The following is a 25,010-nucleotide window of genomic DNA, read 5'->3' as shown; positions in this document are numbered from 1 at the left end:
CTGTCTCTCTAATATAACAAAACAAGACTGGGCACGGTGGCTTACACCTGTAATCCCACCACTTTGGGAGGCTGAGGGGGGGCAGATCATCTCAGGTCAGGAGTTTGAGACCAGCCTGGGCAACATGGTGAAACCCTGTCTCTACTAAAAATACAAAATTAGCTGGGTGTGGTGGCACATGCCTGTAATCCCAGCTACTCAGGAGGCTGAGACAGGAGAATCGTTTGAACCCTGGAGGTGGAGGCTGCAGTGAGCTGAGATCATGCCACTGCACTCCAGACTGGGTGAGACAGAGCGAGACTCTGTCTCAAAAAATAAATAAATAAAGTAACAAAACAAAACTAACTGGGGGTGGTGGCTCACACCTGTAATCTCAGCACTTTGGGAGGCAAGTGGGGAGGATCGCTTCAGCTCAGGAGTTTGAGACCAGCAACAGAGTGAGATCTTGTCTCTACGGAAAAATCAAAAAATTAGCTGGGTATGGTGGTGTGTGCCTGTGGTTCCAGCTACTCAGAAGGCGGGTGGATGGCTTGAACCTAGGAGGTTGAGGCTGCAGTGAGTGGAGACAGTGCCATTATACTCCAGCCTGGGTGACAGAATGAGACCTTGTCTCAGAAAACCAATTTGTTTGTTGAAATAAACAAACCAACAAAAAAAGAAAGAAAAAAGAAAAAACCTATAGGGTAGCCTCTTTCCTTTTTACTGCATCCCTGCCCTCGACACAGGTGCTGGTGGAACTTAGTGAAGACAGGCAAGAATCAAGAACAGATGTTAGAGGAACACTGCTCTCAACCTAAAGAAAATAGCTTTATGGTGAGGTATAGCAGCTCAGGCCTGTAATCCCAACACTTCAGGAGGCTGAGGCAGGTGGATCACTAGAGCCTAGGAGTTCAAGACCAGCCTGGGAAACATTAAGTGAGACCCCTGTCTCTACAAAAAAAATGAAAAGTTAACCAGTCATGGTGGTGTGCACCTGTAGCCCTAGTTACATGGGAGGTTGCAGTAAGCCGTGTTTGTGCCACTGCACTCCATCCTGAGCAAGAGTGAGACCGTGTCTCAAACAAAGAAACAAACGGAGAAATGGCTTTATAAATTACAGTGATTCAAAAGTGAAACGGCTTAATACCCACAGTTTAGTGACAAGAATGCACCCAGGTGTTTTTCATATTGGCAAGTGTACCACAGCAGTGCAGGATGGTAAGGATAGGGAGCACTGGGTGTAGGATATATTGGGTTTGTCTGTACTATCTTTGCAACCTTTATGTAAATTTAAAGTTTTTCCAAAATAAGAAGTTATTTTAAAAGAAGACTATTGCTCAGATTGGTAATTAAGAGCGCTCAGTTATTATATAAGTGCTCAATATGGGCCCAACCCATAGGGGTTCGCACAAGTAGATGACACTCTACCCTGTAGGGCCCAAGAGGAGGGACCATGAAGGTCCTGGGGATCCTCTTGTTCCTCAAACATGCCACTACCATTGCCTCCCAAGAGCCCTGAGGGGGACCAGTGCATGATTGTAAGACTCAATGACATCAGGATTAAGCACAGCTCCTGGCAGCTGGCAGGGGCTCAGCAAACATTTGTCACATCTATAGCTTGCTCAGGTGAGGTGCCTGGAAAGGCTCCCTAGTGGTGGTAAACCTAGTCTTGGGACCTGAGTAGGGAATTAGGAGTGTCAGGGGCTGGTGGGTGGGAAGAATAACATTCTTAGCAAAGGAAACATCAGGTTAAGGTGGGTATGTTTTAGATAGAGGAAGAAGAAATGCAACGGAACAGAAAAAGCGTGGGGCGGGGAAATTTATGTCTTCCATGTTCATTATCTGCCTAAAATAGAATCTCAGCCTTTTTCCCATCCTTAGAATTCAGCACATAATTTGGACATCAAAGATGTCAATCAGAGCCAAGCATGGGGGAGGCGGACCCTGTTTAGATCTCTGAAGCTCAGGCTTTTGCGATCTCTGTTAATGAAACCTATGCCACAAGTGGTAAATACCGAGGACGCTCCATTTTAGTCATGATCTTTATGTGGCAACTTGAAAACCTTTTCGCCTTTCTGATAAACATTCCTAGGAGACCTCTTTTCCCCTCATTTCCTTGCCCAGCTGAGGCTGTATTTTTTAAGGAAGGAAAAACCAAAAATCAGGGATCTTGTCCATTTTCCCTATCTTTTCACGGTGGGGCGGGAGAAGAGGGGCAGCGGGGGAGGTGGAGAGAAGAAACGGCGGGGGAATCAAAGATTAGGCGTTGTTGTCTGTGCCAAAACGGAGTGAGCCCAATATCAACAAATCAAAATCCAAAACGGAACAAAAAAGTCACAGGCCCGCCCTGCTCGCGCCCCCGCCCGCCCGGACGCCCAACAGGTGCTTCCCGGGCCCGCCCGCAGCCACAGTATCCTCGGGTGGCCACAAAGTAACCGCCCGCGCAGCTGCAGCCAGGCCCGCCCGTACTCACGGCCGCTCCGCGGTCCGCGCCCCGGCCCGCAGCGCCCATCCGGCCCGGGCCCCGGTCAGCGCGGGCTCGGCTCTCAGGCGTTCCCGGAGCGGCCCGGGACGCGCTGAGGCCGTTAGCGCCTAGGCAGGGCGCGAGGCATCCTCCCGCCGCCGCCCCGCGGGCCGCCTGCCCTTTGTTTTGGAGCCGTGGCCCGGCCCAGACGCCGGTAACGGCCTCGGAGCGCGGCGCCGGCCAATCAGCGCGCCATGTCGCCAGCGCCCCGCCCCCATCCTGCCTCCGTTCCGCCCCGCGTCCCGCCTGCCCCGCGCGCCCCCGCCCCGCGCGCTCCGGGCCAAGGAGCTCCGCCGGCTCGCACCCGGCCGGGACGGGCAGGGGCGCACGTGCCGCGGGGCGCGCCGCACTCCCATTGGCTGACCCGCCGGGCGCGGCCTCGGAGCCAGCCTGTAAGGGCCGAGGGATGCGGGGGCGGGGCCGCGCGGGGCGGGGCGAGAGCGGGGGCGGGTTCCGCGAGGAGCGCAGCGCGCGGGCGCAGGCTGGCTGGGCAGGGACTCTCGGCCGGCGGAGCCGGTGGTGGTGGACGCGCGCACTGGGAAGCCCACTGGTCACCCGCTCCTCCAGCTCGCGGGGATGGGCCGAGGGCGTGCAGAGCCCGCAGTTCCAGAGGCTGAGGCGAGCTTGCGCGCAGCCTCCTCGGCCAGCGCCGTGCACGTACCGCCCGTCCGCGCGGTCGGCCGCGTTGAGGGGGCGGACATGGAGGCCGAGGCGAGCTCGTGTGCGCCTGACCAGGGCCCGCCTTGGCCGGACCCCTCCGCGGCCGGGTCCCCAGAGTGCGGTCGTCCGTGCTGTCCCGTCCCCACCACCCTCTCTGAACCCAAGGACCTAACCCCCTAGGACCCCCTCGCCACGGAGGACCGCCCCCCCCGAGTCTCCGTCTGGCGCCTCGCTCTGCTCCAGGACTGCCGCGTCAGACCTTAGAGAAAGCCCCTTCCTCTGGGTAGTGCTCCCGACGCCCCGGCAGCCTGCGCCACCCCCACGCCTCTAATGTCACTGTTTTCTTGGTTCCGTATCCCTTCTTTAAAAAAATATATATTATTCGAAAATTGATATGTATTATTTGAAAAAAAAAATATATATATATATATATTTGAAGGCTGGGTGTGGTGGCTCACGCCTGTAATTCCAGTACTTTGGGAGGCCGAGGCAGGAGGATCATTTGAGCCCAGGAGTTCAAGACCAGCCTGGGCAACATAGTGAGACCCTGTCTGTACCAAAAAAAAAAAAAAAGAAATTAGGCATGGTGGTGCACGCCTGTAGTCCCAGCTACCTGGGAGGCTGAGGTGGGAGGATCACTTGAGCCCAGGAGGTCGAGGCTTCAGTGAGCCGTGATCGCGCTACTGTACTCCAGACTGGGTGACAGAGCGAGACCCTTCCTCTTGAACAAAAAAGAAAAAAAAAAAACAAGAAAACAACAAAACCTCTATTGAGGTCACAATGTATATAACATTGTTATCAGGGTCCTCTGGACGTGTTCTCTTGTTTTCTGCAACCCACTGTGTATGTAAAGATCTCTTCAAGTCGCTAAATGTACACCTGACTCATAACTTAGATTGTGGCTGGATGTTACCTCTTTTTTTTTTCTTGAGACGGGAGTCTCGCTCTGTCGCCCAGGCTGGAGAGCAGTGGTGCGATCTTGGCTCACTGCAACCTCCTCCTCCCGGGCTCAAGCGATTCTCCTGCCTCAGCCTCCTGAGTAGCTGAGACTACAGTTGCCCGCCGCTACGCCCGGCTAATTTTTGTATTTTTAGTAGAGACGGGGTTTCACCATATTAGCCAGGCTGGTCTCGAATTCCTGACCTCAAGTGATCCGCCTGCCTCGGCCTCCCAAAGTGCTGGGATTACAGGCGTGAGCCCACGCGCCCGGCCCCATTTAACTGTGTACAGTTCACTGGTATTAAATACATTCATAATGTGCAACCATCATCATCATCCCTCTCCGGAACTCATCTTGCCTAAGTAAAGCTCTGAACTCATTAAACAATGACTCCCGTTTTCCTTCTACTCCATGCCGCGCACCACCCCCATTCTACTTTCTGTCCCTATGAGCTTGACTACTCTAAGTACCTCACATAAGTTAAATCATCTAGTATTTGTCTTTTCGTGTCTTACTGTGACTTTTGTGACTCATTTCACTTAGCATAATGCCTGCAAGGTTCACCGATGGTGTAGCACTGTCACAGTTTCCTTCCTTTTTTAGGCTGAATAATATTCTATTGTATGTAGATACCACATTTTGTTTCTCCATGCATCTGTCAGTGGACACCCGGCTTGCTGCTTCCATACTTTAGCTATTGTAAATAATGCCACTATGAATTTGATGGTACAAACATCCCTTGGAACTCCTGGTTTCAATTATTTTGGGTATATACCCAGAAGTGAAGTTGCTGGATCATATGGTAGTTCTATGTTGAATTTTTTAAGGCAATTACATACTGTTTCCCAACGTGGCTGCACCATTTCACATTCTCTCCAACAGTGTACAAGGCTTCCAGTTTCTGCACATCTTCACCAACTGTTATCTTCTGTTTTTTGACAATGGCCAGCCTGGTGCATGTGAGATTGGGGCTCGTGATGGGTTTGGTTTACACTTCCCTCGTGATTAGTGGTGTTGAGCATCTTTCTGCGGACTTGGTGGCGTCAAGTGTTATTAACTATGACCACGTGACCACATGACCCATTTCATTTTATCTGTACAACGTTTCTGTTTGGGGTGATAAACAAATTTGGAATTGGTAGTGGGAATGGCTGTACAACAGTGTGAATGCCACTGAATTGCACCCTTAAAATTGTTAAAATGGGCCGGGAGTGGTGGCTATGCCTGTAATCCCAGCACTTTGAGAGGCCGAAGTGGGCAGATCACCTGAGGTCAGGAGTTCAGGACAAGTCTGGCCAACATGGTGAAAACCCCGTCTCTGCTAAAACAAAAAATGCAAAAAAATTTAGCTGGGCGTGGTGGTGCGTGCCTGTAGTCCCAGCTACTCAGGAGGCTGAGGCAAGAGAATCGCTTGAACCCAAGAGGTGGAGGTTGCAGTGAGCCGAGATGGAGCCGCTGCACTCCAGCCTGGGCAACACAGCGAGACTCTGTCTCAAAAAAAAAAAAAAAAAAGTTAAAATGGTGAATTTTATGTTATGTATATTTTACCACAACAAAAGTAGTAAAAGAAAGTCTACATTGTGATCTAGTACACATCTGTATGAACAAAAAGTTTCATGATTTAATACATACTCTTATTTATTTTGGGCAATGCCCTAACATTTCTATCCTCCTCTGTTTTTATTAACAAAATCCCAGGCACGACCTTCTGGGTGGCCTCGGGCAGCACCATCAGCCAGGCCTGCAGCCTGCCACCCCCGCCTGCCTCGTGGTTGCACCATTTATAATCCACTTTCCCATAGCCCACTCAGGAATACCACCTTCAAGCTCCAGGGCTCCCTCCCTTTAGCGTCCCAGCTCCATGCCTCAGCATGCCCTCCCACTGGGGGCTGCCCTGCCCCATGCGCACTTCCTCCCTGACCCCTTTCCCACACCCCACCCTTGCCTGTCCTGGAGAAATTCAGCCCCCTCCCCCAACTGGGAAATGCACCACTGCAGCTGGCTGCTTACTTTGGGGACACCAGTTTCTAGGGAAGCCTAGTCCTCCTGAAAACCCTCCGCCTGCTCCACTTCTGGGTCTGTGCAGGTTCTACCATCCTGGAAGATGATCTCACGCCTCCTCCCCTCTGCTAACTCTGTGTCCAACTTTACAGAGAACATAGAGATGGGAGAGGACTCCTCCCCGCCCCCACTGCTAAACATCCTAAACATCTTCCCTGCCTGCTGCCATGAACACGTGGCTCGCCCTTAGTCCTGACCCCCACGGCTTACTGGGCTGCCCCATCAGGGTAGGAGCCGTGCTTTCGGCTCCACGTACTCTATTTGGCTATGCCCACCTGCTCTGCAACTCTTCAGGGCAAGATGACGCAGAAGGGCCTGGTCTGGGCGCCTGCCATGCCCACCTCCCAATCTCAGGGTTCCATCCCAACCGCTCCAACATCATGTCGCGAAACATCACGTCATCACATCTGGGCTCAGCCTATACCTTACTGGATGGTCCTACTAGCATTTCCTACAGTGGGGTGCTTTTTAAAAACACTTTCTTCACTTAGATTCTGGGGGCTCCACTCTCTTCCTCACCGGCCTCCGTTTCCCCACCTGCCCTCACCCTCCTGATGTTGGAGGCCCCAAAAGTTCAGCCCTTAGGTCTCCTCCCTTCCCTCCACTGGCCTGACGGGTGATCTCCACCAAGCTCATTGGCAGTGGAAGACCACGTGGAGCCTGCTACTGATCAAATGTGATCCTCACCAACCACAATGGCTCTTGCCTATAATCCCAGTACTTTCGGAGGCCGAGGCAGGTGGATCACTTGAGCCCAGGAGCTCAAGACCAGACTAGGCAATGTGGTAAAACCTCTCTCTCTCTCTCTCTCTCTCTCTCTCTCTCTCTCTATATATATATATATACAAAAATTAGCCAGGTGTGGTGGCCACACGCCTGTAGTCCCAGGTACTTGGGGGGCTCAGGAGGGAGGATCGCTTAAACCTGGGAAGTTGAGGCTGCAGTGAGCACTCCAGCCTGGGCAATAGAACAAGGCCCTGTCTCAAAAAAAAAAGTGTGTTCCTCAGCACAAACCCTCCCCTGACCCCCAGGCTCTCACCTACAGCTGCCCACTCGCAGTCTCACTTGGAGGTCTACACTTTAAACTCAACACAAACCAAACCAAGCCTCTGTCTCCACCAGCTCAATTAAGGGCATGGCCATTTTTCAGGCACAGGCCAAATCCTCAGAGTCCTCCTGGACCCCTCTCTTTCCCTCACATCCCAGGTCCAACCCCTCAGCAAGTCCCCAGGCTCCCACTCCTGTCACCAGCACCCAGGGCCTGAGCCACTCTCATCTCTTGTCTAGATTGTTATTGCTCAAGTGGCCTCCAAATTACAAACTTTGCCTCCTTAACTCTATTCTTCACTGATTGATTCTTTTAGAACAAAAGCCAGGTGTATACCTCCTGAAAAGCCCCAGGTAAAAGCTAGAGTTCATTAATTGGCTGAAGCGATTTGGCTCCTTCCTCTCTCTCCTCCTCCATTTCCTATTACTGCCCCTGCAAGAGTTTAGCCAACTACAAAGTACAAAGTTTTTTGTTTTGTTTTTGTTGAGACAGAGTTGCTCTGTTGCCCAGGCTAGAATGCAATGGTGTGCTCTCGGCTCACTGCAACCTCCACCTCCTGGGTTCAAACAATTCTCCTGCCTCGGCCTCCCAAGTAGCTGGAGTTACAGGTGCCCACCACCACGCCCCCTTAATTTTGTATTTTTTTTTTTTTTTTTTTTTTTAAGTAGAAACAGGGGTTTCACCATGTCGCCGAGGCTGGTCTCAAACTCCTGACCTCAAGTGATCCTGCCACCTCGACCTCCCAAAGTGCTGGGATTACAGGTGTGAGCCACTGCGCTGGGCCCAGAGTTTGTACTGGGTCTCCATCAATAGGCATGGGTAATGGCCCAGGAGGAGGAGCTCAGACCCCAGCCTCTCGGTGTGACCCGGAGCGCCACTTCCCTCTGGCAAGACACCTCCAGGGCTTGGTGATCAGCTCCCAGAAGCAGGTGCGCAGGCCATCCCTCTCCCTGGGCAAGGAGAAACCCTTTGCTCTGTCGTCCCCCCGTGGACTGCTCTCAGGACGCTCCCACGCCCTTGCTGTTCCCTTCCCTGCAAGGCTCCTCTTCTGTCAGCATCCTGGTCCCAGGGGCCTTCTCTCTGCACACTCAGGACTGCACCCTCCGCGCTCTCTTCTCCTTGCACTGGTCTGTATATTTCCCCTTCGCTTGGGTATTGTTGTCTCTCCTCCCTTCCCCAGGATGCGAGCAGGGGTTGGGCAGAGGCCTTGGTGTGTTCTTGGCTGATCGCTGGTGCTGAGAGCGTCACTGAGAGCCACAGGGCAGGATGGCTGAGGATTAACTAAGACCCAAGACGCCAGGCACGGTCCATGCTTAGGAAATGCCAGCCTTCCTCCAGGTGCCCAGCTCCTTCCAGGGCAGGATTTCTTGGGAAGAGGCAGGACTGAGGGATAGCAGCAGTGGCTCAGTGAGAGTCCAGAGCTGAGAAAATAGATTTGTACCAGGGGGTTGCCCCATAGTGCTCCTCGGTATCGAAAAACAGCCACCAGCCAGCAGGCTGTGTGGTTATCCACTTGAAGCCCAACATGGGTGAACAGACCAGGCTACCTATTCCAGGCATGGATAGGAATATGGAGCCTATGAAATTGCTGCCGGGTCGGTGCCCATCACAGGCTCTGCAGCCCTGCACAGAATGATAGCATGTGTTGACTGATGAGGTAGAGCCAGACCCACCTGAGGGCTGAGACACAGTGGAGGCTGAAGCCTCCTCAGGGGATCCCGTCTGACTGGGTGTTACAGGCTGACTGTGTCTCTCACATGTGACTGCATTTGGAGAGAGAGTATTTAAAGAAAACATTAAGGTCATGAGGGTGGACCTTAACCAATATGACTAGTGTCCTTATAAAAAGAGATTAGGTGGCTGGGCGTGGTGGCTCACGCCTGTAATTCCAGCACTTTGAGAGGCTGAGGCTGGCGGATCACCTGAGATCAGGAGTTCGAGACCAGCCTGACTAACATGGTGAAACCCTGTCTCTACTAAAAATACAAAAATTAGCCGGGTGTAGTGGTGGGCACCTATAATCCCAGCTACTTGGGAGGCTGAGGCAGGAGAATCGCTTGAACCCAGGAGGCGGAGGTTGCAGTGAGCCGAGATTGTGCCACTGCACTCCAGCCTGGGCAACAGAGCGAGACTCCAGATAAAAAAAAGAGAGAGAGATTAGGCAAGACATGGTGGTTTATACCTATAATCCCAGCTCTTTGAGAGGCCCAGTCAGGAGACCCCCATCTCTAAAACAAATTATTTTTTTTGGACACAGGGTCTTGCTCTGTTGCTCAGGCTGGTGTGCAGTGGCGCGATCATGGCTCACTGCAGCTTCAGCCTTCTGGGCTCAAGCGATCCTCCCACCTCACCCTACCAAGTAGCTGGGACTACAGGCAGGCACCACCATGCCCCACACCTGTAATCCCAGCACTTTGGGAGGCCAAGGTGGGCGGATCACCTGAGGTAGAGAGTTTGAGACCAACCTGACCAACATGGTGAAACCCTCTCTCTATTAAAAATACAAAAATTAGCCGGGTGTGGTGGTGCACATCTGTAATCCCAGCTACCTAGGGGGCTGAGGCACGAGAATTGCTTGAACCTGGGAGGCAGAGGTTGCAGTGAGCCCAGATAGTGCCATTGCACTCCAGCCTGGGCAACAGAGGGAGGCTCTGTCTCAAAAAAAAAAAAAAGTTTCTATGTTGCCCAAGCTGGTCTTGAACTCCTGGGCTCAAGTGATCCTCCCACCTCAGCCTCCCAAAGCACTAGGATTACAGGTGTGAGCCACTATGCCTGGCTTTTTTTTTTTTTTTTTTTTTAATTAGCTGATTGTGGTAGCACATGCCTGTAGTCCCAGCTACTTGGGAGGCTAAGTTGGAAAGATGGCTTCAGTCCAGGAGTTCGAGGCTGTAGTGATCTATGATTGTGCCACTGCATTCCAGCCTGGGCAACAGAGCAAGACCTGTCTCTTAAAAAAAAGAGAGAGAGATTGGCTGGAAGCGGTGGCTCATGCCTGTAATCCCAGCACTTTGGGAGGCTGAGGTGGGTGGATCACAAGGTCAGGAGATTGAGACTGTTCTGGCCAACATGGTGAAACCCTGTCTCTACTAAAAATACAAAAATTAGCTGGGCGTGGTGGCTTGCATCTGTAGTTCCAGCGACTCAGGAGGCTGAGGCAGGAGGATTGCTTGAACCCAGGAGGCAGAGGCTGCAGTGAACCAAGAGCGCGCCACTGCACTCCAGCCTGGATGACAGAGTGAGACTCCATCTTAAAAAAAAAAAAAAAAGAGAGAGAGAGATTAGGACACAGACACGCACAGAGGGATGACCACGTGAGCACACAGGGAGAAGACGCCATCAACAAGCCAGGGAGAGTGGCCGCAGAAGAAACAAACCCTTCTGACGCCTTCACCTTGCACTTCCAGCCTCCAGGACTATGAGAAAATAAATTCCGGCTGTTCAAGCCGCCCAGTCTGTGGTACTTTGTTACTGCAGCCCAAGCTGACTAATATACTGGATTTTGGGGGTAGAAAGATACTTACAGCAACTCTCCTCAAGGGTTGCCCAGCCTGCCTTCCACCCAAATCCTGCCTAAATCCTTCGGGTTGGCCAAAATTAAGCTGCCTGCCTTGGTGTAACTTCAGCGCGGGCTAGTAGAACTGCTGTGGACAGACAGGGAACTTAACCTCCCGGGCGCCAGTGTTCTCCTTGGCCAAGTGAGAGGCCGTGCTGTGCGGAGTCCCCTCCAGAGCCCCTGGAGTCTAAAGTTCTGTGACTTGCTAAGACTTTCCTTTATGATAGGAAAGCCCATTAGGAAGCAGGCAGGTGCTGTTGGCATAGCAACCACAAGCCATCTTATGTTCTTTCCAAATTAAAAATTTTCCAGCTTTAGAACTGAGGAGAGAAAGATGTAAGAGCAGAGATGAAATTAAGTTATTGATGGAAGCGGTTGCCATGGCATCGTGCTGTCCTTGGAGTCTGCCAGCTGCCACTTGATTTCTCCATTTTTCGTGCGAACGAAGGAGTCCAAGAGAAGATAAGGACCAGCCTCCCACAGTGAGGGAGAAAAACAAAACGTATGTGTTCATTAGAAAGAGTTGACTCATGATGGGAACCTAAACAATATTTTAAGAGTAGCGAGCGGCCAGGCGCAGTGGCTCACACCTGTAATCCCAGCACTTTGGGAGGCTGAGGTGAGCAGATCACGAGGTCAGGAGTTCAAGACCAGCCTGGCCAACATGGTGAAACCCCATCTCTACTAAAAATACAAAAATTAGCTGGGCTTGGTGGTGCGCACCTGTAATCCCAGCTACTCAGGAGGCTGAGGCAGGTGAGTCCCTTGAACCCAGGAGGCAGAGGTTGCAGTGAGCTGAGATTGTGCCATTGCACTCCAGCCTGGGCAACAAAGCCAGACTCCATCTCAAAAAGCAAACAAACAAACAAACAAAAAACAGAGTAGCTATGCACCTAATGTGCAGGCCTTCTCAAAACTTAAGTGAATCACCTGGGGATTTTGTTAAAATATGGTTGCTAAAATTGGGGTGGTTGCTAAGTCTGGGGTTTGGCCTGAGATTCTGCATTTTAGGCCGGGCACGGTGGCTCACGCCTGTAATCCCAGCACTTTGGGAGGCTGAGGTGGGCAGATCACTTGAGGTCAGGAGTTCGAGACCAGCCTGGCCAGTATGACGAAGCCCTGTCTCTACCAAAATACAAAAAAATTAGCCAGGCATGGTGCCACATACCTGTGGTCTCAGCTACTCAGGAGGTTGAGACATGAGGATTGCTTGAACCTGGGAGGCAAAGGTTGCAGTGAGTGGAGATTGCGCCACTGCATGCCAGCCTGGGTGGTGCAATCTTGGCTCTGTCTCAAAAAAAAAAAAAAAAAGATTCTGCATTGTATTGTATTGTATTGTATTATTTATTTATTTTTGAGACAGGGTTTCACTCTGTTGCCCAGGCTGGAGTGCAGTGGCACAATCACCGCTCACTGCAACCTTCGCCTCCCAGGCTCAAGTGATCCTCCTGCCTCAGCCTCCTGAGTAGCTGGGACCACAGGTGTGCACCACCACACCTGGCTATTTTGCATTTTTTGTAGAGATGGAGTTTTGCCATGTTGGCCAGGCTTTTCTCAAACTCCTGGACTCAAGCGATCCACCTGCCCAAAGTGCTGGGACTACAGGTGTGAGCCACTGTATCCAGCCCATTATTTTAAATTGTGGTAAAATACACATAGCATAAAATTTACCATCTTAGACTTTTTTTTTTTAAGGGATGAAGTTCCATTCTGTGGCCAGAGTGCAGAGGTGCAATCACTGCTCACTGCAGCCTCGACCTCCCAGGCTCAAGCAATCCTCCCATCTCAGCCACCCAGGTAGCTGGGACTACAGGTCTGTGCCACTATGCCCAGCTAATTTTCTATTTTTATTTTTGTAGAAATGGGGTCTCCCTATGTTGCCCAGGCTGGTCTCAAACTCCTGGGCTCAAGCAATCGTCCTGCCTTGGCCTCCCAAAGTGCTGGGATTATAGGCGTGAGCCACTGCACCCGGCCCCATGTTAAGCCTTTTTTAAGTGTACAGTTCAGCAGCGTTAAATGTGTTCACACTGTGCGCATCCAATCTCCAGAACACTTTCCATGTGGCAAAATGGAAACTGTAACTATTAAATAACAACTCCTCACGTCCCCCTCCCCACAGAGAGTCTGCATTTATGACCATGTGATGACAACGGTGCTGGTCTGTGGCCGACATTTTAAGTGTCAGCTGTCCTTTGGAGCCTTTCTTGGTACCGGGGCTGAGGTAGGTGCCAGGCAGGCCAGAGTGAGCAGGCCATACACTGTGCTTCCCAGGAACTTCCTGGCAAGTGGGGCAAGACACGGGGTGACGAAACTTCAGAGGAGTGGACAGGCTACCTCATTCACACATGTGACTAGCATTTGCATGGCGCAGGGAGGATGGAAGCATGGGTGGTAATGTGGAGACACTCGGTGACTGCCACATTTACTTGCTAAGTCTGCTGGACCACTCCCTCATGCTGGCATGTTGGGCACTGAAGGCTACTCACCTTATTTTTGCTATTATAAATAATGGCGGTATAAACATCTTTGTATGTGTGGCTGTTTTCTCTTGAATTTTTGTCAAGAGAAAAAAAATCTCAGGAATGGAATGACGGAGCCAAACTCATCTTGTTAGCTCCAGTTGCATCTTCCAGATCCCACTGTATTCCTCTACGGTGCTGTTAACAACGCTAAAGGGGACGGATTTCTTTATACTTTTATGGCATTTGGCTGTTATTTTTATTTTATTATTATTTTTTACTTTTAGAGATGGGGTGTCACTCTGTCACCCAGCCTGAAGTGCAGTGGCTCGATCATGGCTCACTGCAGCATTGACATCCTGGGTCATGCGATCCTCCCGCCTCAGCTTCCCAAGTAGCTAGGACTATAGGTGTGTGCCACCATGCCTGGCTAATTTAAAACAAATTTTTTTTTTTTTGGTAGAATGGGGCTTGCCATGTTGCCCAGGCTGGTCTCGAACTCCTGATCTCAAGTGATCCTCCTGCCTTGGCCTCCCAAAGTGCTGGACATTTGGCTTTTATAAGTTCTCTTTTGCTGAAAACCAAAGTAAGGTATACACAAAATGGCACTTCATCTTTAATTTGCGTTTCCCTGTTTACTAACAGTGGATGCTTTCCTCATGTAAGCAGACAGTTTTCTTTCACTGACCATCAGTTGGGGAGGAGGCAAGGTGTCTGTAGTTTCGTGATTCTTTACATGTTTTGGAATGGACTTTTCTTATTGGCCACTCACAACAGATATGTCCCCAGCCCCCCGGCCCTCTGTACTGTGGTCATTGTTGGCATATGTGAAATCAGATACGAGATATTCCTCTAGTCCTCTGGTTTGTCCAAGACACTGGATTAACAGTTTCTCCAACCACACCTGGTGAGCGAATACCCTGACCTTCTGGATTCATCTGTTAGGAAACGCATTGGGTAACAGGTATGGGAATGGGGGTGACTTCCAGTTTCAGTTCCAACATGTCAAGTCCTCGCTCCTGCCCTTACAACAAGAACATAACTGAATAAAGTGAAAAGTCAATGGTTTTCTTAGATCCATCAGAGAACTGAGGCCACAGGACAAGTCACCACCCCAAAAGCCAGAGAGACAGGCAAAGGCCAGAAATCACAGTTTGCTGGAAGCAGACACCACCAGGGCCAGGAGCTGGCAGGAAGACTTAAAGGATCCCTTAAGTGGCAACTTAGATGAACGGCCGGATTTTGTATGAGTTTGAGAGTTAAAAACTCATTGGGATTGGGCGCGGTGGCTCACGCCTGTAATCCCAGCACTTTGGGAGGCCGAGGCTGGTGGATCACGAGGTCAGGAGATCGAGACCATCCTGGCTAACATGGTGAAATCCCGTCTCTACTAAAAATACAAAAAAATTAGCTGGGCATGGTGGCAGGCATGTGTAGTCCCAGCCACTCCGGAGGCTGAGGCAGGAGAATGGCGTGAACCCGGGAGGTGGAGCTTGCAGTGAGCCGAGATAGCACCACTGCACTCCAGCCTGGGCGACAGAGCAAGATTCTGTCTCAAACAAAAACAAAAACAAAACTCATTGCGGGGGCCAGGCGCTGTGGCTTACGCCAGTAATCCCAGCACTTTGGGAAGCTGAGGTGGGTGGATCACTTCAGGTCAGGAGTTCGAGACCAGCCAGGCCAACATGATGAAACCCCGTTTCTACTGAAAATACAAAAATTAGCCAGGTGTGGTGGCAGGTGCCTGTAATCCTAGTTACTTGGGAGGCTGAGGCAGGAGAATTGCTTGAGCCCGGGAGGCGGAGGTTGCAGTGAGCCGAGATTGTGCCACTGCACCGCGATGGAGACTCTGTCTCCAACAACCTCATGGGGATCCAGTCTAAGGGGGACTCCCACACTTTTGTTGGTTTTACCTCCAAGGGGCCCCACCAGGTTCTCATAGTGAAGAATGGAGGAAAATCCCTTGTGTTTGACCAGGGAGAAGGGAAAAGCAACCATTTTGAATTGTTCCTAGAGTGTTCTCAACAACAAAGATCAGCCGGCAGGAGAGAAGACCTCCCAGAGCCTTACCCAACACGGAGGAAGGGATACACCCTCCGGTTCTTGCTGGCCCTTGTGACTTACCCAAGAGGGCAAAAAAGGCTGAGATGCACCTGTGAAGGTCACAGCCCAGGGACACAGGCTCACTAAAAGACTGAGAGCTAATCATGGGATTCCAGAGCGCTTCCCCTCCATCCACACCTTGCCACCCCAACTGCAAGGCTCCTACAAAATACAGAGGGTCACTGCTGAAAGAACCGAAGGCTCAGGCTCCACTTAAGAAAAAGTCTCCAGGGAAAAAACAAAGACAACAGGGGAAACAGAAACAAAGACACTGAAGAACATTTTAGTCTCTGACACCTACAGCAAAACACAGCCTCATTCTTAGCCAGAAAAACAGAAAAACTGCACACTAAAGGCCTATCCACCTCAGTGTTATTACCCAAAAGATCATATCTTTCAACAAAAAATTGTAAGGCATGCTAAAAGATAAGAAAAAAACACAGTCTGAAGAGACAAAGCAAGCGACAGAGCCAGACTCAGATGTCAGAGACTTTGGAATGATCAGACTGAGAATTTAAAATACCTAGGATTAGTATGCTAAGGGCTCTAATGGAAAAAGTGGGACAAGCAAGAACAGATGGGTGATGTAAGCAGAGAAATGGAAGCCTTAAGAGAGGAGCAGGGATTTAAAATGTTTATGTAGATCTGCGCTTCCAACTTATATCATTCTCCTTCCCTCTCAAGAACTTTTTTTTTGAAACAGGGCCTCACTCTATTACCCAGGCTGGAGTGCAGTGGTGTAATCACGGCTCACTACAACCTCCGCCTCCAGGGCTCAAGTGATCCTCCCGCCTCAGCCCCCAAAGTAGCTATGACTACAGGCGTGAGCCACCATGCCCAGACAATTTTTGTATTTTTTGTAGAGATGGGGTTTCACAATGTTGCCCAGGCTGGTGAAGATCTTATTTTAACATTTCTTATAAAGCAGTGCTACTGGCAACAAATTCCCTCTGTTTTTGCTTGTCTAATAAAGTACTTATATTTTAGAGGCAGGGGCTTGCTCTGTGGCTTAGGGTGGAGTGCAGTGGTACGAGCCTAGCTCACTGCAACTTTGAACTCCTAGACTCAAGCAATCCTCCCATCTTGGCCTCCCAAAATGCTGGGATTATAGGAGTGAACCACTGTGCCTGGCATTTTGTTTTGTTTTTGAGACAAAATCTCGCTTTGTCTCCCAGGCTAGAGCGCAATGGCATGATCTTGGCTGACTGCAACCTCTGCCTCTGGGTTCTAGCGATTCTCCTGCCTCAGTCTCTCAAGAAGCTGGGATTACAGGTGCCCACCACCACACCCAGCTAATTTTTGTATTTTTAGTAGAGACGGGGTCTCACCATGTTGTCCAGGATGGTCTTGAACTCCTGACCTCAGGTGATCCATCCGCCTCGGCCTCCCAAAGTGCTGGGATTACAAGTGTGAGCCACCACACCCGGCCTTGTTTTGTTTTTGAGACAGGCTCTTCCTCTGTCACTCAAGCTGGAGTACAGTGGTGCCATCATAGCTCACTGCAATCTTGAACTCTTAGATTTAAGTGATCCTCCTGCCTCAGCCTCCTAAGTAGATGGGACTACAGGCTTGTGGAACCAAGCTGAGAATTTTTTTTCCTTTTTCTTTTTTTTTTGTAGAGGCAGGGTCTCACTTTGTTGCCCAGGCTGGTCTCAAACTGCTGGCCTCAAGAAATCCTCCTGCCTTGGCCTCCCAAAGTGCTGGGATTACAGGCATTAACCACTATGCCCAGCTATTTTATCTCCATTATGAAAAACAGTTTCACTGGACACAATACACTAGGATGGTGGTTTTTCTCTTTCAATACTATGTATAATCGGAGTGGTGGGAGGGGACACCCAATTGTAGAGGGTGAACTTCTTGTTTTTCACCATTAAGTATGTTAGCTGTGGGTGTTTTGTAGATGTTCTTTATCAAGCTAAGAAAGTTCCTCTCTATTATGATTTGCTGGGAGTTTTTACCATGAATGGATGTCAGATTTTGTTGCTGAGTCTGGTCTGAAGTTCCCGGGCTTAGGTGATCCTCCTGTCTCAGCCTTCTGAGTAGCAGGGAGCACAGTTGCAAGCCACCATGCCTGGCTTCTTTCTGAATCTATCTGATCATATATGATTTTTCTTTTTTTGCCTGTTGATGTGATGATCATAGTTGATTTTTTTTTTTTTTTTTGAGGCAGAGTCTTGCTTTGTCACTGAGACTGGAGTGCAATGGCGCCATCTTGGCTCACTGCAACCTCCACCTCCTGGGTTCAAGTGATTCTCTTGCCTCAGCCTCCCGAGTAGCTGGGATTACAGGCGCGTGCCACCATGCCCAGCTAATTTTTGTATTTTTAGTAGAGACGAGGTTTTGCCATGTTGGCCAGGCTGGTCTTGAACTCCTGACCTCAGGTGATCCACCAGCCTTGGCTTCCCAAAGTGCTGGGATTACAGGCACTCACCACTGTGCCCGGCCCTGATTTTTTTTTTAGGCAGGATTTCACTCTGTCTCCCAGGCAGAAGTGGAGTTTTGCCGTCACCGCTCACTGCAGCTTTGACTTCCTGGGCCTAGGTGTTGCTCCCACCTCAGCCTCCCGAGGAGCTGGGACCACAGGCACTCGCCACCATGCCCGGCTGTTTGTATATTTTTTTGTAGAGATGGGGTTTTGCCACATTGACCAGACTGGTCTTAAACTCCTGGGTTCAAGTGATCCGCCTGCCTCGGCCCTAACATGCTGGGATTACAGGTGTGAGCCTGTAAAATTGGCCTTATTTTTGATTGTTGAGCCAGATTTGCATACCAGGAATCAATCCCACCTGATCAAGACGTATACTTCTTTTTATACATTGTTGGGTTCTATTTGCTCGTATTTTACCAAGCATTTTTGCATCTATGATCATGAAAAGATATTGCTCCATAGTTTCCTTATTTATTTAGTTTTTGAGACAGAGTCTCTTGCTCTGTCACCCAGGCTGGAGTGCAATGGCGTGATCTTGGCTCACTGCAACCTCCACCTCCCGGGTCCAACAGATTGTCCTGTCTCAGCCTCCCAAGTAGCTGGGATTACAGTCACGTGCCACCACGCCCAGCTAATTTTTTGGTACTTTTTAGTAGAAACGGGGTTTCACCATGTTGGCCAGGCTGGTCTTGAACTCCTGACCTCAAGTGATCCACCTGCCCCGGCCTCCCAAAGTGCTGGGATTACAGGCGTGAGTCACTGCGCCCAGCCTATATAACATCTTTATCTGGTTGTGGGATTAAGGTAATGCTGGCAATCATAGAATGAGTTATGAGTGATTCCGCTGTTTCTATTTTCTGGAAGGGATTGTAGAGAATTGATTTTTTTTTTTTTTTTTTTTTTTTTTGAGACGGAGTCTCACTCTGTCACCCAGGCTGGAGTGCAGTGGTGCCATCTCAGTTCACTGCAACCTCTGCCTCCTGGGTTCAAGCGATTCTACTGCCTCAGCCTCCTGAGTAGCTGGGATGGCAGGTGCCCGCCACCACGCCTGGCTAATTTTTGTATTTTTAGTAGAGACGGGGTTTCACCATCTTGTGATCTGCCCCTCTGGGCCTCCCAAAGTGCTGGGATTACAGGCGTGAGCCCCGGTGCCTGGCTGATATTTCTTTAAAACATCTGGGCCTGGTAGAGTCATGTCGAATGAGTTGAAAACTTAAGTCCACACAAAAACCTGCACATGGATGTTTACAGCAGCTTTATCTATAATTGCCAAAACTTGGAAGCAAGTGAGACGTTCTTTGATAGCCGAATGGAGACACAATCAGTGGTGTATCCATACAATGGAATATTATTCAGTGATAAGAAGAAATGAGCTATGTAGCCACAAAGAGACATGGAGGAATATTGACTGCGTATGGCTGAAAGATGTCTGAAAATGACACATTCTGTTCTAACTACATGACATTTTGGAAAGGCAAAACCACAGCAACAGTAAAAAGCCCCGTGGTTGTCAAGGGTTGGCGGGGGATAGGTGTGCTGATGGTGCAGGGGTGGGTGTGTGGGACTCCATGTACTATCTGCTTAATTACTCTGTAAAAAGCGGTACTAAAAGAGTAAAATCTACTTTAAAAATAGAGAGATGAGCAAGAGGGGAGGAATGACCAGGTTTGCTGAAGAGAGAGGCTTCGGGGGCCTCACAGGGGTCAGGACTTGTCTAAGAGGAGTTTGATAACCATGGCCAAGGAGAAGTATGGGCTTCCAGTGATCTGAGACGATCTTGACAATGGAATGTTAATTATGACCTTCAAGATTTAACATTAGAGTCCTGGAGAGCGAAACATTCATAAATGCAGTGCAAGGTCTACTTCTTGTGCAGAGTGAACAGATGAAAGCATCAATGGCAGGAGGTAAAATGAAAGATTTCTGTGGATAGAAACGTCCTGGAGTTCTCGGCACCTGCATGTAGCCTCCCCACCGCTGGCTGACACGGCATTTTTTCTTTTGAAGAGAGTGGGTCTTGCTCTGTTGCCCAGGAGGAGTGCAGTGGTGCGATCATAGCTCACTGCAGCCTTGAACTACTGGGTTCAAGTGATCCTCCTGCCTCAACCTCTCCAGTAGCTGGGACCACAGGCATGTGCCACTATGCCTGGCGAATTTTTTTAAAAATTATTTTTTGTAGAGGTAAATACAACCTGTGTTGTCCAGGCTGGCTTTGAACACCTAGTTTCAAGAGATCCTCTTACCTTGGCCTGTCGAAGCGCAGGGATTACAGGTGTAAGCCACTGCACAGCACACAGCACTATTTTTGAGTTTTAATGATTCCTCTTCTCTGGTTACCAAGGTAATACAAAGTATTAAACCTCCTGGTGTACCTGTCAAGAGGGTGCTGCACCTTAGAAATTCTCCTGCACACCAGGAGAGTGCTGCTCTCTGCTGTGGCCCGGGGCTGTGTGGTCTCGGGCCTTTCCTCCATCCTCTGGAGTCAGATCTGGCAGGCACATGCTGTGCATTAAGCCTTGGGGCTGGCAGTGGAGGCCTGGCCAGGGCCCTAGGCTGGGGTGGAAGGGCTGATCCTGAAAGGGCACAGGGCCAGCAGGCTGCAGCAGCAGCAGAGAGTGGTCTTCCATGGAAGGGGCTTCCTGGGGGAACTGCGTTACCTGATTCCTACCGCATGTGCCTGCTGCTTGTGGTGGGGTGCCGTGCAGGGGATCAGGACAGTGGGGGCTCCTTCGGGGGTCCGACATGGGCTCAGAGCCAGAAATGTACACCTGCCACCTCCAAGGAAAAGAAAGCACAAAGCAAAGACAAAGAGGGGAGGGGCGTGGCATGCAGCAGACCACACTATCACCCAGGTGGCCTTGCTATCTCTGACCTCAACCTTGGGCTGCGCAGCTCACGGGAGCATCCAGTGGATGCTCCCACTAGATTGTGCCAAGGTGGGGCCAGGCCAATGTCTCAGCCACGAGGAATCCTCACAGAGCAGTCACCAGAGCCCTTGCTGCCGGGACACTTCCTCCAGTGCCCAGATGTGGCCAGCCTGGGTGGCTGGGGGTGTCTGTCTTGCCTTTGGAGCTCCTTTTGCCAGGGGAAACTCTGTGTTCTCTGATCTCAGGTGGTGCCTATTTTGATGACAGCACGTTTTTGTTTTTTTTTTGAGATGGAGTCTCGCTCTGTCACCCAGGCTGGAGTGCAGTGGCGCAACCTCAGCTCACCGCAACCTCCACCTCCTGGGTTCAAGCAATTCTCCTGCCTCAGCCTCCCGAGCAGCTGGGACCACAGGCACAAGCCACCATGCCCGGCTAATTTTTGTATTTTTAGTAGAAGTGGGGTTTCACCATATTGGCCAGGCTGGTCTCAAACTCCTGACCTTGTGATCTGCCTGCCTCGGCCTCCCAAAGTGATGGGATTACAGGTGTGAGCCACTGCGCCCTGCCAATAATAGCACGTTCTTAGAACAGGGGAGCTTGTGTATACACTTAACCCTGAGTTGGTTTCGTGTCAATGTCGGGTATGTGAGTGTTAGGCTGTTCTTGTGTTGGTATAAAAGAATACCTGAGACTGGGTAATTTATAGAGAAAAGAGGTTTAATTGGCTCACAGTTCTGCAGGCTGCACAGGAAGCATGGCACTAGCATCTGCTTGGCTTCTGGGAAGCCTCAGGGGGCTTTTACTCCTGGCAGAAGGGGAAGTGGGAGCAGGCGCTGGCACATGGCCAGAGCACAGATGAGAGCGTGAGTGAGGGGAGGTGCCACAGGCTTTTACACAACCGCATCTCACAAGGGTAGCACCTCCCACCAGGCCCCACCTCCAACACTGGGGACTACATCTCAGCAAGCTTTTTGGCGGGATCGTCCAAACTCGTCATCAGCGAGCAACAAAGGGCTGCCAGAGGGGTGTGCATGCTGCCCCACCCAGGTTAGCACAGTCACACTCACCCTGGGGGAGGACAGGCAGCCACTGTGACCCCACTATCACCCACCAACCAAACAGTGACTCTGGCGTCTACTTGGGAGTCTAATTCTCCTTATCTGAAAAAAAAACCAATGCCGTCGGTCTGCCTTGTCCTTGCAGAACTGTCTTCACTTCAGTCTATCCAAGGCTCTCTTCCCTTCAGAGAAGAGCCGGTCACACTGTGGCTGGCTCCCTGCCCAGGGCCTGGCTGATGGTCCCCGGAGGGGCCGCAGCACTGGAGGCACATGTGCGGGCCACCTGCTCACCCTCTTTTCCGCTTTCATCGCTTGGGAGAAAACAGAAATAAGGGGCTGCGTCGTTAGCTGCCTCTCCTGCCTGCTGATTCCACTTGTGTTCTGTGCAGCCCGCATATTGCAGGCAGCAATAGCTCTCTTCTCAGAATTCACTTTGGCAGCCAAGCCCCCCTGCAGCTCCTCCTTGCCCTGTGCTCCCTTCTTTGGTAGATGCCCTTTAAACACTGTGCTCCCAGCCTTGGGGCCCGGTTTCCCAGCAACACTGAGTCCAGGGTGCTAATCCCCTGGCGCCTTCCGGCCACAGGCGGCCTTCACTGACAGTATGACTTTCTCCCGTTTGAAATCTGCATTGGCCCAGCCTTTCTTTCTTAACAGAGACATTGCAGATTTATGGAATTATTTTATTTATTTTTTTTTGAGAGAGAGTTCTCACTCTGACGCCCAGGCTGGAGTGCAGTGGCGCCATCTCGGCTCACTGCAACCTCCGCCTCCCGGGTTCAAGCGATTCTCACGCCTCAGCCTCCAAGTAGCTGGGACTATAGGCGTCCGCCACCACGCCCGGCCAAATTTATGGATTTTTGTTTCCAATCTAGCAGTGACAGTGCTTATTCTAAAACTGTGGTTGTCCATGCTGCTCTCATTCCTGCACTTATTCTTCTTTAGGCACTTACCGCATTTGTAATTTTAACTTCTTTATATTAAATGGTTAAACGAATGCCTGGCCTCCCTGCTATCAGTGTTGGGAGGGCAGTCTCGTTTGTTTTGCTGACTGCAAATTCATGTCTTATCAGCCATTGCCTGCCCCTCCCCTATTTGTATGACCTCTCCAGTAGCCTTAATCATCCTTCCTGTACTTTTAAACTAGTTAGATGACTGTACTCAATTCCCTAGCGAGGCCTTCCTGCTGCTGACCTGATGGTGATGCCCATGCTGCCAGCTCTCTGTCCTTTCTTGGTCCACTGTGGAGGCGTTAACAGTCATCTGTGGTCTTGTTTTGTTTTCTCAATTGCTCAGTCTTTTGTGACATTTGCTCTCCTCTCTCAGTTCCCATCACCTTTTTTTGGCTCCTCTATGGCAGGCACATTATGCTATCTGTGGGAGGTAGACAGGTTCCCACCCTTGCTTATTCAGAGCAGGGAAAGTTCTACTGATTTCATTTCATAAAAGGATACCGGTGATAAAAGTATTTGAAAACCACTGCTTTTTGGAATGTGTAATGCAGTAGACTTTCAAAAGCAATTTAGAAAACAAATTGTCGCCCAGGTTGCAGTGCAGTGGCATTATCATTGGTTCCCTGGAGCCTTGACCTCCCAGGTTCAAGCGATCCTCCAGCCTCAGACTCCTGAGGAGCTGAGACCACAGGCTCATGACACCACGCCTGGCTAATTTTTAATTTTTTTGCAGAGCTGGGGGGTCCCATATGTTGCCCAGGCTGGTCTTGAACTCCTGGGTTCAAGCAATTCACCTGCCTCAGCCTCCCAAAGTGCTGCAATTACAGGTGTGAACCACTGCACCCAGCCACAAAGCAATTCTTGAAAACCAACCAGGGTTGGCTTCCAAATGCTCAGCCCTGTCATGGGTCTCATCCTGTAGTCTTAGTGCCTTCCTCTTCCTCGTGTAGTTGGTTCCATCTCAGAAAACCTACATTTCCTAGCCTGTAAAGCCTAGCCAGCTCCCCATGGGAACAATTTAGTATTTTAAAGGAAGTATGAAGAAAGAGCATTCTCTGGGATTAAAGAAGAGGCAGGCTGAAGGAATGACGACATGGCCACTGGGTCACTGCCTGACTCTCCAAACTGGTCTCAGAACTGGCCCCTCTGCACATGGACTGCTAACTCGAGGGCCCGCACTGCTGACTGGCAGCAGATGTTCCTCCAGTGCCTTGTTCCAGGTTTGAAAGCTTTGCCCTAGTGTCCTAGGGCACTGCACACCCCTTGCACCCCTTCTTCACACATTCGGCTACCCTTGTCCAGGGTCCCACCATAGAGGAGCCTCCCCTGCTTCACCCACCACTTTCATAGCTGACAACTGGCTTCTGTTACTGTCTGGTCTTACTAAACAAAAGGGGCAGTGGCTCCTTCTGGCCACGAAACTCAAGGATTCCTCTCCAGCTTCTACTTAATCAGGTGCTTCTCTTACCTAGTATTTTAATTTTGATGTCTTTCCCAAGCCTGTGTCTGGAGCATGGTGGTTCTGCATCGAGCTGAAACTGCTGGGATTCCTGTGCTGGGACATAGCCAAGCACATCACAGGTGACAGTTCCAGAGCATGGAACCGGTGTCATGCTTCCAGTCGATTCAAGGGAGAGCATCCGTAGGGCCAATGTGTGGATGTGGGACATATACGAAAAACTCAAGACTCTAAACTTTGGTAAGAAGTAGTTAGGAAACAAGATGGAAGGAAGGAAACAATAATTTTTCCAGGCATTGGTGATTAAAGATGCCTTTCCTTTGAAAGTAGGCAGGCTGCTGTTTTCTGTGTGTGCCCGTAGTACTAGGGTGGCTCTGAGTACAGGGAGTGACAATGGCCCAGAGGGTCCTTCTGATACCGATAAAGACAAAACTTGCTTTCAAATGGAAAACTGCTACTGTTCACATTCTTGCTGTAATCATCAGCTTTTACACACACACACATTTGTGGAACCCCACAGAAATATCACAAGCCGGGTACGGTGGCTCACACCTGTAATCCCAGCACTTTGGGAGGCTGAATCATCTGAGGTCAGGAGTTTGAGACCAGCCTGGCCGACATGGTGAAACCGTCTCTACTAAAAATACAAAAATTAGCTGGGTGTGGTGGCTCGTGCCTGTAATCCCAGCTACTTGGGAGGCTGAGGCAGGAGAACTGCTTGATCCCAGGAGGCGGAGGTTGCAGTGAGCAGAGATCACGCCACTGCACTCCAGCCCGAGCGACAGAGCAAGACTCTGTCTCAAAAATAAATAAATAAAAATATATATTAAAAAAATCACAAAGCTACTGGACATTGGCCTTCTTGGCCTGCGTATGGCTGAAAGGTGTTTTCCTTTCTCTCAGGGACCGGCAGCTCCA

General features: G+C 50.4%; 1 protein-coding gene across 2 annotated transcripts in view; it reads right to left on the bottom strand.

Annotated features, from left to right (window-relative positions):
- YPEL1 (yippee like 1) overlaps positions 1 to 2,630 on the bottom strand; it is a 34,985-nt gene extending 32,355 nt beyond the window's left edge. Inside the window, exons 1-2 of one of the 2 annotated variants that reach the window (XM_054543082.2) lie at positions 2,453 to 2,624; positions 366 to 451 (exon numbers count right to left, since the gene is read on the bottom strand). The gene's annotated coding sequence lies outside the window, so the exon portion shown is untranslated. Of the gene's footprint in view, positions 1 to 365; positions 452 to 2,452 lie in introns of both variants that reach the window. The other variant, XM_009234139.4, reaches the window with a different exon arrangement.
- Between the last annotated feature and the right edge of the window lie 22,380 nt (positions 2,631 to 25,010).

This window comes from Pongo abelii, chromosome 23, assembly GCF_028885655.2.
Source record: "Pongo abelii isolate AG06213 chromosome 23, NHGRI_mPonAbe1-v2.0_pri, whole genome shotgun sequence".
In the NCBI taxonomy this organism is placed as follows: Eukaryota; Metazoa; Chordata; class Mammalia; order Primates; family Hominidae; genus Pongo; species Pongo abelii.
The sequence above is the reverse complement of the archived record's forward strand: the minus strand, read 5'-3'. Positions and strand labels throughout refer to the sequence as shown.